The sequence below is a fragment of the Ovis canadensis genome, chromosome 17 (genome assembly GCF_042477335.2).
Source record: "Ovis canadensis isolate MfBH-ARS-UI-01 breed Bighorn chromosome 17, ARS-UI_OviCan_v2, whole genome shotgun sequence".
NCBI classification, from domain to species: Eukaryota; Metazoa; Chordata; class Mammalia; order Artiodactyla; family Bovidae; genus Ovis; species Ovis canadensis.
The window spans coordinates 72,831,736-72,847,815 of NC_091261.1; the positions used below are offsets into that span (position 1 = coordinate 72,831,736).

The 16,080-nt window shown below is 44.4% G+C and overlaps 1 long non-coding RNA gene across 1 annotated transcript in view; it reads left to right on the top strand.

The window, feature by feature from the left end:
• The window catches only part of LOC138422741 (uncharacterized), a 68,466-nt gene that overhangs the window by 36,092 nt on the left and 16,294 nt on the right, over nt 1-16,080 (top strand). The gene's annotated exons all lie outside the window — the stretch shown is intronic.

Genomic DNA, 16,080 nt, shown 5'->3' on the forward strand with positions numbered 1-16,080 from the left:
AGAATTTTATATGTATCTTGTGGAGTGAGTCCAGTTGTGTGCTGATAAATGTTTAAGAAGAGCTTCTGAGGGTGGGAGGGAGGATGATTTACAGAACTAGCCAACTTCTGTGGGGTAAATACTACAACCAGAGCCCATTTCAGGCTGCCACCATGATTTCACCGAATTGGCAACCAGGAAGAAAAATACTCAGATCTTTCAAGCCTGAGAAAGCCAGTTCCAGTGCCAATTCCCAGCCATTCTCGACAAATAATTGGATATTGAACTGCTTTCTTAAAAAAAAAATAAAGTTGGAGTACAATTAGCCAACTGAGCTTTTCTCTTTTTGAGTGGGATAGGCAAGTTGAGAGCCAGAACTGAGTTCTTCCAGACCATGGAGGGGAATTTATGTTAAGATGGGGAACCAGACAAAGACAGAGAAGCGGGAGGAGGAAAGGGGAAAGGAAGCTGATATTTATAGAAGAAATTCGGGCAGAACTTCTTAAACTTTAAGATGTTTAAAGGGAATTGCTTTGGCATTTGCCACGAGGTATGCAATGTCTCTGTGAGGTGGGCACAGTGGTAAAGAATCCGCCTGCCAGTGCAGGAGATGCAAGAAACGTGTGTTCGATCCCTGGGACAAGAAGATCTCCTGGAGGAAGAAATGGCAACCCACTCCACTATGCTTGCCCGGGAAATCCCATGGACAGAGAATCCTGGTGGGCTACAGTCCGTGGGATTACAAAGGGACACAGCTGAGCACACACACACACCAGTACAGACACACGTGTGATGTCACCCTTCTGCCACACCTTCTCCAGAAAATCTTCAGTAAAACTTTGTCGCTCCATCACCGATAGAGCTGGCTTCCTGGCACTGCATTTAAATTCTGAATGCAGCCTCAGAGTGGACCAAGGGTGAGAGCTGTGATTACCGTTAGGGACCTTGCTGCATCTAGGTTATGCATTTTCCGGTCACATTTGATTATTTTTAATCATGAGCATGCATTATTTAAGTTGTCCGCAAAAATATTTTTTTAAGTTACTTTCACCTAAGAATGTGGAGTTATTTTCTTACCCAACTCAGTTGAACATGACATAGAAACGTTTGCCCTTGCAGGAGGGAATCAAGTCCTGTAATGAAATATAAAATCTCCCTAAAACTTCTTGTGTGCTTCCATTGTATTTTTATTACAAACCTTTGGCATAGCCTCAAACATGCTAATAAGCCTCCCAAATAGCTTTATAAAGAGTAGACAGCTGTGCAGACTTGCTCTGTGATTCAAGTTCCTGAGATCATGCTGATCCTGTGTGCTAGAAACTTGGATGGAAGGCATTCAAGTCTCTGACATGTTCCTGCAATGAGGTGCAAATATGGATTCTTATTATTGCTAAGGTCCAAGACTATAACTAAGAAACTGACACACAGAGACAGAGAAAGACAGGAAAACAAAACAAAAGAAACCACGTCTTCACACCTCGCCATAGGTACACGTTTCTTGGCTTTGGGTAGTTGCTTTCTTTATTTCAGTGATCTCATGGACAGAGTCTGCCGGGCTACAGTCTATGGGGGTCACAAGAGAGGTGGACACGGCTTAGTAACTAAAACAACAATAAAAACAACCTCTCAAATTCACCCTCTTAGCTGTTCTCAATGATGGGTACTCCTGAGGCTGGCACCCACCATACCAGTCTGGAAGACAGGATACCCAAGTTTGCTACAAAGGCACCCAGAATTGATGCTGTCTGCCTCTATCAGTGCATTTTCCAGTTTCCAGCCACTCAGTCTTGACCACGTCCCTTCTTTTTGCCTTCTAAAGTTTCTCCATTTCCAGTCTCTGCATGCCTAGAGTGACACACAGCCTTGCCTGGGTTCCCAGCTGCAGAGTCCATGTAATGCTTGCTATCTGATCCCCACTACCTGCCTAAGCTTCCTCCTTGTGGAGGACTTCCAAGACTGCAGATCCTGAGCACAGCCATGATGGCTAACGTCGCGCTATTTTATATCTCAAAGGTTCTGTTGACCTAAAATTAGTGCACCCAGAAGGGGCAGTTGGAGTCAGTACAGAAAAATGAGTAACAAAGCACAGGGTTGGATGGCAGGTACACATAGAAGACAATGTGAATTGCGCCCCCTGGAGGACCATCCCAGCTCTGCAGTCCATAGGAACGATTTTCCCTCCCTTTCCCGAAAGTTGAGCAACAGGGTCAGCAAAGGTCCGTCTAGCCAAAGCTATGGTTTTTCCAGTAGTCATGTATGCATGTGAGAGTTGGACCATAAAGAAAGCTGAGCGCCGAAGAACTGATGCTTTTGAACTGTGGTTGGAGAAGACTCTTGAGAGTCCCTTGGACTGCAAGGAAATCAAACCAGTCCATCCTAAAGGAAATCAGTCCTGAATATTCATTGAAAGGACTGATGCTGAAGCTGAAGCTCCAATCCTTTGATCACCTGATGCGAAGAACTAACTCATTGGAAAAGACCCTGATGCTGGGAAAGATTGAAGGCGGGAGGAGAAGGGGACGACAGAGGATGAGATGGTTGGATGGCATCACTGACTCAATGGACATGAGTTTGAATAAGCTCTGGGAGTTGGCGATGGACAGGGAAGCCTGGTGTGCTCCAGTCCATGGACTTGCTAAGAGTCGGACATGACTGAGTGACTTGACTGAACTGAAATGAGCAACAGGGTGCTCTTACAAGCTGTGTGACTGTAAACAAGCCAGTTGATCTCTCAGCGCCTCGGTTTCACCATCTATAAAAAAGAGCTAAAATTCAGTGCTTATGTCACAGGACTGTTGTAAGGGGAAATGCTATGTAAAGGCAGCGTTGTGCCTGGTACATTAAAAATGTTCTATATGCCTTAATAGTTATTATTTTCCAAGTATAAACTCAATGGCCAACCTTCTTTAAGTTGGATCAGAGATGCTGTCTTTCTACATATTGGTGGGACCAGCAGTAATACTCCTGGGTTGCTAGGAGTTTGGCTAGGCTGAACTAGACGATCCAAGATGGTCTCGCTCAATATTTGGGCGGGTGCTGATTGTCACCTGCGGACCCTCAGTTCTCCTCCACGTGGCCTCTCGTCCTCCAGTTAGCCAGCCCTACTCCAGCACTCATCAAGGAGAGACCAGAAGATATATTTTTTCCTTCCCTAAATGGTGGGACATGAAGATAGGAGATGCACTCAAAATAGCAGAACCCAGAGCAGCCACAGGACCAACCCTGTGTCACAGAGCGGTTGTAATGATTACATGAAATAGCATGTGTAAAATGCCTAGAACAGTACTTGCACATAGTAGGTACGCAATATGTATGTGTAAGTAATTGTACTCATGTTGGTTTTTAACTTAGATTAAAATCCAACCTCTTTATTGATCAACTACAAGACCCTGCTCGAACTCTGTCCACCTTCTCCAGCTCATCCACTTCACTACTCCTCACTGACTTACCTCTCGAAAACCACACTGGCCTTTTTCTTTCCTAAATATGCCAAGTTTGTCCCTGCCTCAGGGCCCTTGTGCTTGCCATTCCCTCAGGCTGGGCTCTGCCAGCAGCTCCACAGACAGCTAGCTCCATCTTGTAGCTTACCTTGTGGTTCAAATATGCCCTCCTGTGTGGGCATCACACAACCCAAAATTAGCCACCCCTACTGACTTAGTTTTTCTCTCCCACCACCCTGGCATTTCTTCTGTCTGTAACCATCTTGCTTATCTGCTTAGCAACTATGTGATGACATCTTCTTAAGAGCAGGGACCTTAAATATCTCCTTTACCCCTGGAATCCAAACTCCTAAAGTAACGCCCAGGGTGTAAGTCAGCACCCTATAAATGTCTGTTGACTGAAGGACTCAGGCGGGGCTTGCTTCCCTTTGGATATATCAGCACTCCACTCTGTGAGAAAAACAATCTCCTCTATAAACTTGAGATGACAATGAATTTCTGCAGCAGAAATATTTTTCACATTAAATAATCGGATCCAAAAATGAAGTGGCTTTCAGGAGCCATGTGTGGAGGAAGTGCCGTTTTTAACAAAGGGCTGACAGAGTTGCCGTGCCAGCTGATCCACTTGGCAGCCTCACCGCAGATGCTTGGCAAAGTACTGTACCTACGGGCAAATTTTTTCTGCACATTACTACCCTAGAGATAGCTATGTACGATGTCCTAACAGTTGTATGTACACATACTTTCGGGAGAAAGATAATACTGTAGGTTTTAAAATTTTCTAATTTCAGAAGAATCACAGGCACCGTGTAGAAATTTTGGAAAGTGAAAGCAAAAAACACAAAGAAAGCACTAGTTTTCCGAACAGTGAAACATTCCAATCTGTGTTTTTCAGTTTTTGGTTTTTCTCTTTGAATGTTTTACAAATGAGCCTGTGTCACATAAACCAGTTTGGAATTGTGTTTGCAGAGGTGTTGTTTGCAGGATTTGGTGACTGATTGGCTGTGAAAGATGAAGGAGAAGGAGGAGTCACAGACGACCCTGAGGTTTCTCCATTCCTGACTTTTTGGATGGTAGTGCAAACAAGGACATAGGAGCAAAAGCAACTTTGGTGAGAAAAGCAATGTGTTCAGTTTTGGATCTGATGCATTTGAGATGCCTCTGGGACAGCCAGTGTGGATATTCGGTGAGTGACTAGATGGTCAGCTATGTAGTCAGGAAAGATGATGGACTGGTGAAGAAGGTCTGAGTGTCACTGGAAAAAGGCAATAGTCAAAGAAATGGAAATGCATGGATTCAGTTACTGCAGACTTCTCCATCTGCCCCAGCAGGCCCAGTGCTTAGTACCCGCAAAAACGTGAGCAGAAAGTGAGTGAAGGGGTAGACAGAAATTGGGGAGAAACGTCAGCTACTTTGTTGTCGTTTCATCAGCCGCTAAGTTGTGTCTGATTCTTTCACGACCTCATGGACTGTCTCCTGCATTGCAGACAGATTCTTTTACCACTGAGCCACCAGGGAAGCCTGCAGTTACTTTGTTGGTTGAAAGTGTGTTAGTCGCTCCATTGTGTCTGACTCTTTGCAAACCCATAGACTGGGAGCCTCTGTCCATGCCATTCTCCAGGCAAGAATCCTGGAGGGGGTGGCCATTCCATTCCCTTCTCCAGAGGATCTTCCCTTCCCAGGGGTCGAACCATTGTCTCCTGCTTCTTTGCCATCTGAGCTTGTGGTGGTTTAGTTGCTCGGTCATGTCCGACTCTTGAGACCCCATGGGCTGTAGCCCGCCAGGCTCCTCTTTCCATGGGATTCTCCAGGCAAGAATACTGATGGGCTGCCATTTCCTTCTCCGGAATCTTCCCGACCCAGGGATCAGGAAACTGATGAGAGGAAGCCTCTGAGGGGGAACTTGCTTTTTGCTGCCATCTAGTGGCTGTTCCTGGTAGCTAGTGCTTCTCTGGTAGCTCAGACGGTATAAGCGTCCGCCTACAATGCGCGAGACCGGGGCTCAATCTCTGGGTCGGGAAGATCCCCTGGAGAAGGAAATGGCAACCCACTCCAGTATTCTTACCTGGAAAATCCCAAGTACTGAGGATCCTGGTAGGCTACAGTCCATGGTGTCGCAAATAGTCGGACACGACTGAGCGACATCACTTCACTTCACTTCAGTGGCTGTAACTGGAGCAATTCCTGGGGAACAGACCTAGCGTGCCCAGGCCATTGCAGCTGGGCAAGAGCAGCGTTTTAATGAGGCTGGAACCCACGTTTTCTGACTCCTAGTTCACTGACTACGACCAAACCAATACTGCTTCTTCTTTTAATTCTTTTTATTCATTTATTTGGCGGCATCTAGTGGCACCCCACTCCAGTACTCTTGCCTGGAGAATGCCATGGACGGAGGAGCCTGGTAGGCTGCAGCAGTCCATGGGGTCGCGAAGAGTCGGACACGACTGAGCGACTTCACTTTCACTTTTCATTTTCACCCATTGGAGAAGAAAAATGGCAACCCACTCCAGTGTTCTTGCCTGGAGAATCCCAGGGACGGGGGAGCCTGGTGGGCTGCCGTCTATGGGGTCGCACAGAGTCGGACACGACTGAAGCGACTTAGCAGCAGCAGCAGCAGCAGTCTTAGCTGCAGTACTCGGGATCTTTGATCTTTGTTGCGGCATGCAGGATCTTTAGCTGCAGCATGCAAACTCTTAGTTTCGGCTTATAGGATCTAGCTCCCTGATCAAGAATTGAACCTGGGCCCCCTGCATTGGGAGCACTGAGTCTTGGCCACTGGACCACCAGGAAAGTCCCTGAGGAGGCACTGTTATCATCTCTATAGATGAGGAAACTAAGGTTAGTTAAGAAATTTAAGAGGACTTGAGAAAAGAAGAGAGGTTAAAGGCAAAGGAGAAAAAGATATACCCATCTGAATGCAGAGTTCTAAAGAACATCAAGGAGAGGTAAGAAAGCCTTCCTCAGTTATCAATGCAAAGAAATAGAGGAAAACAATAGAATGGGGAAGACGAGATCTCTTCAAGAAAATTAGAGATACCAAGGGAACATTTCATGCAAAGATGGGCACAATAAAGGATGGAAATGACAAGGAACTAACAGAAGCAGAAGGTATTAAGAAGAGGTGGCAAGAATGCACAGAAGAACTATACAAAAAAGAGCTTCATGACCCAGATAACCACGATGGTGTGATCACTCACCTAGAGCCAGACACCCTGGAATGTGAAGTCAAGTGGGCCTTTGGAAGCATCACTACGAACAAAGCTAGTGGAGGTGATGGATTTACAGCTAAACTATTTCAAATCCTAAAAGATGATGCTGTGAAAGTGCTATACTCAATATGCCAGAAAATTTGGAAAACTCAGCAGTGGCCACAGGACTGGAAAAGGTCAGTTTTCGTTCCAGTCCCAAAGAAAGGCAATGCCAAAGAATGTTCAAACTACTGCACAATTGCACTCATCTCACACGCTAGCAAAGTAATGCTCAAAATTCTCCAAGTGATGCTTCAATAGTACATGAACTGAGAACTTCCAGATGTTCAAGCTGGTTTTAGAAAAGGCAGAGGAACCAGAGATCAAACTGCCAACGTCCGTTAGATCATAGAAAAAGCAAGAGAGTTCCAGAAAAAACATCTATTTCTGCTTTATTGACTATGCCAAAGCCTTTGACTGTGTGGATCACAATAAACTGTGGAAAATTCTTCAAGAGATGGGAATACCAGACCACCTGACTTGCCTCTTGAGAAACTTATATGCAGGTCAGGAAGCAACAGTTAGAACTGGACATGGAACAACAGACTAGTTCCAAATAGGGAAAGGAGTACGTATATCAAGGTTGTATATTGTCACCCTGCTTATTTAACTTCTATGCAGAGTGCATCATGAGAAACGCTGGGCTGGAGGAAGCACAGCTGAAACCAAGATCACCAGGAGAAATATCAATAACCTTAGATATGCAGATGACACCACCCTTATGGCAGAAAGTGAAGAAGAACTAAAGAGCCTCTTGATGAAAGTGAAAGAGGAGAGTGAAAAAGTTGGCTTAAAGTTCAACATTCAGAAAACTTAGATCATGGCATCCAGTCCCATCACTTCATGGCAAATAGATGGGGAAACGATGGAAACAGTGACTGACTTTATTTTCTTAGGCTCCAAAATCACTGCAGATGGTGACTGCTGTCATGAAATTAAAAGATGCTTGCTCCTTGGAAGAAAAGTTATGACCAACCTAGATAGCATATTAAAAAGCAGAGACATTATTTTTGCCAATAAAGGTCTGTCTAGTCAAAGCTATGGTTTTTACAATAGTCATGTATGGATGTGAGAGTTGGACCATAAAAAAGCTGAGCGCCGAAGAATTGATGCTTTTGAACTGTGATGTTAGAGAAGACTCTTGAGAATCCCTTGGACTGCACAGAGATCAAACCAGTCCATCCTAAAGGAAATCAGTCCTGAATATTCTTAGGAAGGACTAATGCTGAAGCTGAAGCTCCAAACCTTTGGCCACCTGATGCGAAGAACTGACTCATTGGAAAAGACCCTGATGCTGGGAAAGATTGAAGGCAGGGGAGAAGGGGACGACAGAGGATGAGATGGTTGGGTGGCATCACTGACTCGAAGGACATGAATTAGAGCAAGCTCCGGGAGTTGGTGATGCACAGGGAAGCCTGGTGTGCTGTAGTCCATGGGGTCACAAAGAGTCGGACACGACTGAGCAACTGTACTGAATTAAAGAAATTTGCCCAAAGCTACACTATTAATAATTAACAGAGTCATGCTTTTGATCCAGACAGTCCAATGACAAGAGTCCCTACTCTTAACTGCTTCATTTTACTACTTCTGAAAAGAAGCAGATGGTAACATGCATTGGTCTCAGTCAGTAGAGACGCAGTGAGTGACATGGAGAAAGATGAAAAATAAGGAAGCTGAAAATTAAAGATGAGTTTTTCCTGTTGTAAAATTTGCTGAGACCAGACACTGTAGGCATGGGAGGGGTTTCTTACATTCCATTTTGTCATGCATTAAATTTCCTTAATGATAATATATGACCATTATTTTCCAAGAATCAGAATAGAAATAAACTAAACATCGGTAATTCTCACATTCAGTTATATACTGAGCTACCTCTCTTTTTGCTAAAGTGCTTTAAATACTGTCTTTAAAACGAAGAGTCCAGGGAGGGTGGTTCAAAAGGGAGGGGATATATATATATATATCTATGGCTGATTCATGTTGTGGTTTGACAGAAAACAACAAAATTCTGTAAAGCAATTATCCTCCAATTTTAAAAAAAAAAGAGTCCAGAAGAGCTGAAAGGGTGAGTTTTCCAAGAAGTTTATCCGGGCACTTGCCAAGCTTTTTTACCTGCCATGTTCACCGCCCTCCTCCCGAAGTGGGAAGACACGACTTCCAGCGTACCTCCCTGTGCCAAGACCAGCCGATAGAGTGTGCTGCCCACGATTCTCTGTCCAGGCAAGGCTCCTTGTTGAGACTTCTTCATATAGAAAGACAAAGACCATATCCCTATGTATAGATGAGAGGTTCTCAGCTTTATTGAGATTTCGAACCAGAGGATTCTTTGTTGTGAGAGCTGCTCTCTGTGCACTGCAGGGTATCTAGCAGTATCCTGTCCTCCTACCCACGAGAAGCCAGTAGCACCACCCTCGTTTGTGACAATCAAAACTGTCTCCAGACATTGCCGTCATCCCTGGGAAGTCACAATCACCCTCAATCGACAGCCACCAGCATAGATCAATGACAGTTTACCATTCAAGAATACCCACCACCATCTGTGAGTAGGAGTGTACATTGGCACAAACCATTTCAAGAGTGATTTTGAAAGTAGGCTTTGGAAAGTCATCATTACAATATTCAAAATATTTTCATTTGGAAGGAAAAGAAAAGGATTTGCTGTTTATAGCCCCCGAAATAGAAAAAGGTTCGTTAGGAATAAAGGTTTGACGGTGTATTAAAAGATTTTATTTTCCTTGAATGATAGACACAGATCTGGCGGCTGCCAGCTCCTCCAAATCCCTGAAGCAACTGTGTGCATGAGAAGCCCTCGAGCAATTGATGGGAGGTGTGGGCAGCTGACTTAGTCTATACTTTATTTCCTGGACTACAGTGATTGGTCCAATGGTGAGCCAATCAGAGTGCCTCACTCGGGTTCTTCTAATTAATCTGAGGGGGCAGGCTGGGGAACAAGGGCGTCTCTCCTCTATGATCACAAAGAGGTAAAGATGTGAGCCTAGCATCTGATAGCCATGCCCCCACCTAGTGAAAGCTGTTCCAAGATAATGAAGCATAGAAAGCAGCATGGGTGAGAGACGCAGAGAATCCTTTCGATGTTCCAGTCTCAAGTTCTGGCCGTCCCTGTGGCCAACTCCAGCCAGCACGTTCCTGTGGTTTCATTATGTGAGCCAATTTATTCAAGCTAATTCATGTTGGATCTTTGTCTCTTGTAACCATTGGAATTTTTTATATACAGTTTTTAAAAAAATATTTACATTTCTTTATTTGGCTGTGCCAGGTCTTAGTTGCAGCAAATGGGATCTTCGATCTTCACTGTGGCACGTAGGATCTTTAGCTGTGACATTTGAACTCTTGGTTGCAGTATGCAAGCTCTTCCTTGAGCGATGCGGACTCTAGTTTCCTGACTAGAGTCCACATGGAACCCCGGGTCCCCTGCATTGGGAGCACCGAGTGCTTAGCCACTGGACCCCCAGGGAAGTTCCCAACTTGGGGTTTTTATTTATTTTTTTTAACTAAACTTTTTATTTTGTATTGGAATATAGCTGATTAACAGTGTTGTGATAGTTTCAGGTGGACAGCAAAGGAATTCAGCCATACATATACCTACCTGTATCCACTCCCAACCATTGAATTTTGACTAAGACACCTTAGCAAAGACATAAAGAGAATTCACATAATGAACAGGAACACTGGTAAATTTTTCACTCATAAATGTTCTGTGCAAACCACATGGGTACAAATCCACCTATTTTGTAAATTCTAGTGTGGCTCTGGAAAACTCTAAGCAGATATGGCTGCCTCTTGCCACATACAGATAAAACCCACAATGGCTCCCATTGGTTCAAAGGATTTATACCTCCTGAAGCTTTCACATCCATTATCTCATTTGCCTTCTACCAAAACTCAACCAGACAGGGAAGGAGACTTTAGCATCCCCATTTCCAGGTGAGAAAGTGGAGACACCATATGGCTAAATGACTTTTTTATGTAATGTAGGGGTTTGGAACAAGATCAGCAGTTCTTAAATTCAATCAGTCACGAACTGTTTCATGACTGATTTGATGCTGGTGGTTAAAGTACCAGTGCGGGAGAATGATTCATCTTTTTAAAAATATCACATTATCCTTGTAACAACCTAATTCTCACCAGCATTCGGTATGCTTTCCTGGCTAGGAGAAAAGGAGTGGGGTTACAGCTGGCATAATCGGAATTCCCATGGGGGTGTTATGCATGTGAATAGTCAACCATGTGCATTCCAACAGTTTGGGGGAAAAAAAAAATGTTGAGAGTTAATGGATAAGCCAGGCCTGGAGGTTGCTTCCAACTCTAAAACTGGATGATTCACCCAAAATAAACTATGAGTTGATGGCATACAAGATCAAAACAAACCACTTTTCCCTGTCCATGGATCTTATTAAGGATCACTTACTTTAAAGCGTTGTAGGTTGATCATAACATGTATCATCCAAAACAGGATGGTTTTGTTTTTTAAATATTTATTTATTTGGCTGTCCCCGGTCTTAGCTGCAGCACACAGCATCTTCAATCTTCACTGCAGCATGGGGGATCTTTCTTTAGTCGATTAGCTGCAGTGTGTGGGATCTAGGTCCCTGACAGGGATGGAACCCAGGCCCCCTGCATTGGAAGTATGGAGTCTTAGTGACCAGATCACCAGAGAAGTCCCCAAACCAGGATAATTTTAGGAGAAAAAGGGGCATCAATGGAATGGAACATCAGGAAAACATATTAAACAAGAATGACTCGATGGACATGAGTTTGGGTGAACTCCGGGAGTTGGTGATGAAAAGAGAGGCCTGGCATGCTGCAATTCATGGGGTCGCAAAGAGTCGGACATGACCGAGTGACTGAACTGAACTGAACTGTGTCGAGCAAATCAGGACTAGAATCACCGTATGTATATGTAATGCAAGATGTGTGTGCTTCAGTCGTGTCCGACTCTTTATGACCCTGTGGACTATAGCCTGCTAGGCCCATCTGTCCATGGGATTCTCCAGGCAAGAATCCTGGAGTGGGTTGCCATGCTAACCTCCAGGGGATCTTCCTGACCCAGGGATCAAACCCATGTCTCTTATGTCTCCTGCATTGGCAGGCGGGTTCTCTACCACTAGCGCCACCTGGGAAGCCCCAAGTACATTTATCGAACTGGAAACTGCCAGACCTGCCCCAAGGAGCATCATTCTAATGGTGAATTGGATGTGTTTTGGTTTCAGTTCCCCCAAAAGCAGACTCTAAGACAAGGATTTTGGTGCAAGTAGTTGATTAAGGAGGTGAAGGAGAGTGGGGAAGTGAGGCAGGGGAAGAAAGGTAGCCAGTAAGAGTATATCCTCAATAAATAAATAAATAAAACGAAACAAAACCAGTATATGGAAAGGAGAAAATGAGTGTGTCCTCAAGCCAGCAACTGCTGAGGCCAACTGCAATAGAATCCCCAAGCTTGTCACAGACATGCGCCACCCAACATTCCCCCTTTAAGGAAGGGCTTGCTGTCCACTTGCAGGGAGTGGGGTCAGATGGCCCCCAAGCTCCTTCAGGGTCTGTTTTAGGAGCAGAGCTGCCTCGCTCATGGTTATACCCTTTCCAGAGCAGCCTGCACTACTGAGCAACCAAGGCAAGGCTGTGAAGGGTGCCCCTCTCCTCTGGATGCAGGGCACTCTGATGGGCACTCCTCACTGCACACCTTCCCTCTGGGTTGGCCAAGACTTTGTCAAGCTGGTACTGCAGCCAGACTTTTCCTTTCCTTTTAGAGGGGCTGATCCCTAGTAAAAACCCCATAAGTACCTGCTTGCATAGAGCCAATCTCAAAACCATTCCTCTAGGGAAACTCAGTGTATTAACATTTTTTTTAATACCTTAAAAATATTTATTTATTTGGCTGTTTCATGTCTTAGTCACCACACTCAGAATCTTCAGTGTTTGTTTTGGCATCCAGGTTCTTTTAGTTTCGGCAGGTGGAGTCTTCATTTGCAGCATGTGAAATCTTTAGTTGCAGCATGCAAACTCTTAGTTGTAGCACATGGGATCAGGTTCCCTGACCAGGGATCAAACCTGGGCCCCCTGCATTGGGAACTTGGAGTCTTACCCACCGGACCACCAGGTGAACTCCCTAATCATGTTTATTATTATTATTATTATTATTATTTTATATATCTTATGAGGTTGTGAACATCTTGGGGGACCTTGCAGATTGGAGGAGAGACTGCATTTATAGAGCTAGCTAATCTCTTAGAGGAGGTGGATTGCTTGCTGGAACGTGTCTAGTCATGCAAAGACCATCTGACTCAGTGTCATATCCCACCCACCTGCTTATCTAACTCACACACCAAGCCAATAGTTGCTTCTCCCTAATCACCCCAGAATCAGGTACCAGACAATTGAAGACAGCTCCTATGCCCTAGAGCCTGCTGGAATTACGCAAAGGAGCCCATCCTAGGTGGTGTAGGCTGTCTCTCCTTTTCTGCAGAAACTCTAGTAAAGGCTGTGGCTTAGGCTTTCTGCTTATTCCTGCTTCTGCCTCCTGATCAAGACCTGACCCCTCCCCTGTGGCCCTGAGTGGTGTGGTGTGTCCCCTTCTCTCAGGAAGGTAAGTAATAAACAATCTGTTCAGTGGCACTGGCTTCTCCAGGTCATCACTCAATCAGAGAATGCCTATAGCACCTTTGTTTAAAACTGCCCCCAATCTGAAATTCTTCAAAAGGTGAAAAAAAAATGAAATTAGCCAGTTTGAAAAGTTCAAACTCTGTATGATTCCAACTACACAACATTCTGGAAAAGACTGTAGTCAAAAGTAAAAAGGATTCTAGTAAAAAGAGACAGGAAGAGATCAATGGTTTTCAGCACTTTGGAGGCGGGAGGGAGGGATGAATCAGTAAAGCACAGAGGATCTTCAGGGCAATGAAACTACTCTGTGTGATACTATAATAACAGACATATAACATTACATATTTGTCAAAAGCCATACCACTGTACAGCACAAAGAAGGACCATAATATAAACTAAGGGCTTCAGTTAATAATAATGTATCAATATAAATTTAAAATAACCCTGAATCAATATTGGTTCAGCACCTATAACAAATATATCACACTAATGTATGATGTCACTAAGAGGAGAAATTGTGAGCAGAAGAGAGAAGAGGTACATGCCAACTGTCTGTGCTTGCCTGCGTGCCAAGTTACTATAGTCATGTCTGACTCTTTGTGACCCCATGAACCATAGCCTACCAGGCTCCTCTGTCCATGGAATTCCCCAGGCAAGGATATTAGAGTGGGTTGCCATCTCCTCCTCCAGGGGATCTTCCCAACCCAGGGACTGAACCCACATCACCTATGTTTCCTGCATTGGCGGGCAGGCTCTTTACACTCGCACCACCCGGGAAGCCCAGCAACTCTTTGTACTATCTGCTCCATCTTCTGTAATCCTAAAACTGTTCTCAAAACAAAAGTATGTGAAAGAAGAAAGATGGATGTTGGGGGTAAGGGGAAAGATGGATGTTTGTTCCAGGACAGGTATATCAGGGCTCAGACAGGACAGGGGGAAATTTAAATAAAAAAATAATAATAGAGGCAAGATACCACTTCACACTTATTAGGATGGCTATGAAAGTGAAAGCAAAAGTCGCTCTGTCTTGTCCAACTCTTTGCGACCCCAGGAATGTAGCCCGCCAGGCTCCTCTGTCCGTGGGGATTCTCTAGGCCAGGATATTGGAATAGGTTGCCATTTCCTTCTCCAGGGGATCTTCGCAACCCAGGGATCAAACCCAAGTCTCCTGCATTGCAAGCGGATTCTTTACCATCTGAGCCACCACTTTATTATTTTTTAATATTTATTTATTTGATTGTGCTGGGTCTTAGTTATGGCATGCAGATCTTCAGTCTTTCGTTGTGGTATGTGAACTGTTAGCTGCAGCATAGTGGAGCTAGTTCCCTGACCAGGGACTGAACCCAGGCCCCCTCCATTGGGAGCACAGAGTCTTAGCCATTGGACCACCAGGGAAGTCCCAGGTTGGCTATGGTTTAAACACACACACAGAATAACAAGTATTAGTGGGAATGTGGAGAAATTAGAATTCTCATACATTGCTGGGGGGAAAGTAAAATGAGTGTAATCATTTTGGAAAACAGGTGATTCTCATATGACCTAGAAATTCCAATCCTAGATAAATACCCAAAGAAATGGGAAGTGAGGACTTGAACAGATTACTTGTATGTAGGTGTTCACTGCAACCTTATTCACAATAGCCAAAAAGTAGAAACGGCCGAGTGTCTGTCCATGGATGAATGGATAAACGAAGTGTGGTGTAGCCATACACCAGTGGAATATTCTTCAGCCATGAAAAAGGAAGTATTGATACGTGGTACAACATGGTGCAACTTAAGATCATTCTGGTAAGCGAAAGAAGCCAGATTGGAAAGGCGACATATCATATGATTCCATTTATAGGAAATGTCTAAAATAGACAAATCCATAGAGATGAGTGGTTGCCAGAAGCTGGGAAGACCGGGGAATAGGAAGTGACTGCTAATGAGTATTGGAGTCTTTGGGGGGCAAAGGAACAGTTCTGGAATTAGTGGTGATAGTTGCGTAACCTAGTGAATGTACTAAAAACCACTGCCTGCAGGGCAGGAGATGCAGGCACATGCGGGTACTACCCCCTGGTCGGGAAGAACTGTTGGAGGAGAGCATGGCAACCCCCCTCCAGGATTCTTGCCTGGAGAATCCCATGGACAGAGGAGCCTGGCAGGCTACAGTCCATGGGGTCGCACAGAGTCGGCCACGACTGAGCGACTGAGCACACACTCACTGGTTCATTCACTTTGAAAAGGGTGAACTTGGCTGCCAGACTTGCCCTCTGTGATGGCCCATACTCTGTCCGTGGAGTGTGTCTCTCTCTAAATAAATCCACTTCTTACTTATCAAAAAAAGTATGAACTTTATGTTATTCAAATTATATCTTAATTTAAACATACATAAATTTAAAAAGTGCCAAACTATTTCTCCTCCTTTGCTAAGATCTATATGAAAATGGAGCTTCCTAGAAGTAACCTACTTATGGGTAATGCTGATCTGTTAAGTGGAAAAAAATTTGTCTTTCAGGGGCTACGCTTTAAATTCTACCTAGTGTTTTATTAAAACTACTGGGGAAATGTCACAGCCAAAAATAAAAAAGGAGGGGAGATGTGATAGTCCCAGAAAAACCCAATCCAGATACCTGCATGCCTATAACCCACAAACAACAGCTTCTTTCTTTCCTGTTTCTTTCTTCCCTTCCTTCCTTTCTCTGTGCTGAGTCTTAGTTGTAGCATGCAGGATCTTCAGTTGCAGCATCTAGTTCCCTGACCAGGGATCAAACCTGGGCCCTCTACATTGGGAATATGGAGTCTTAGCCACTGGAT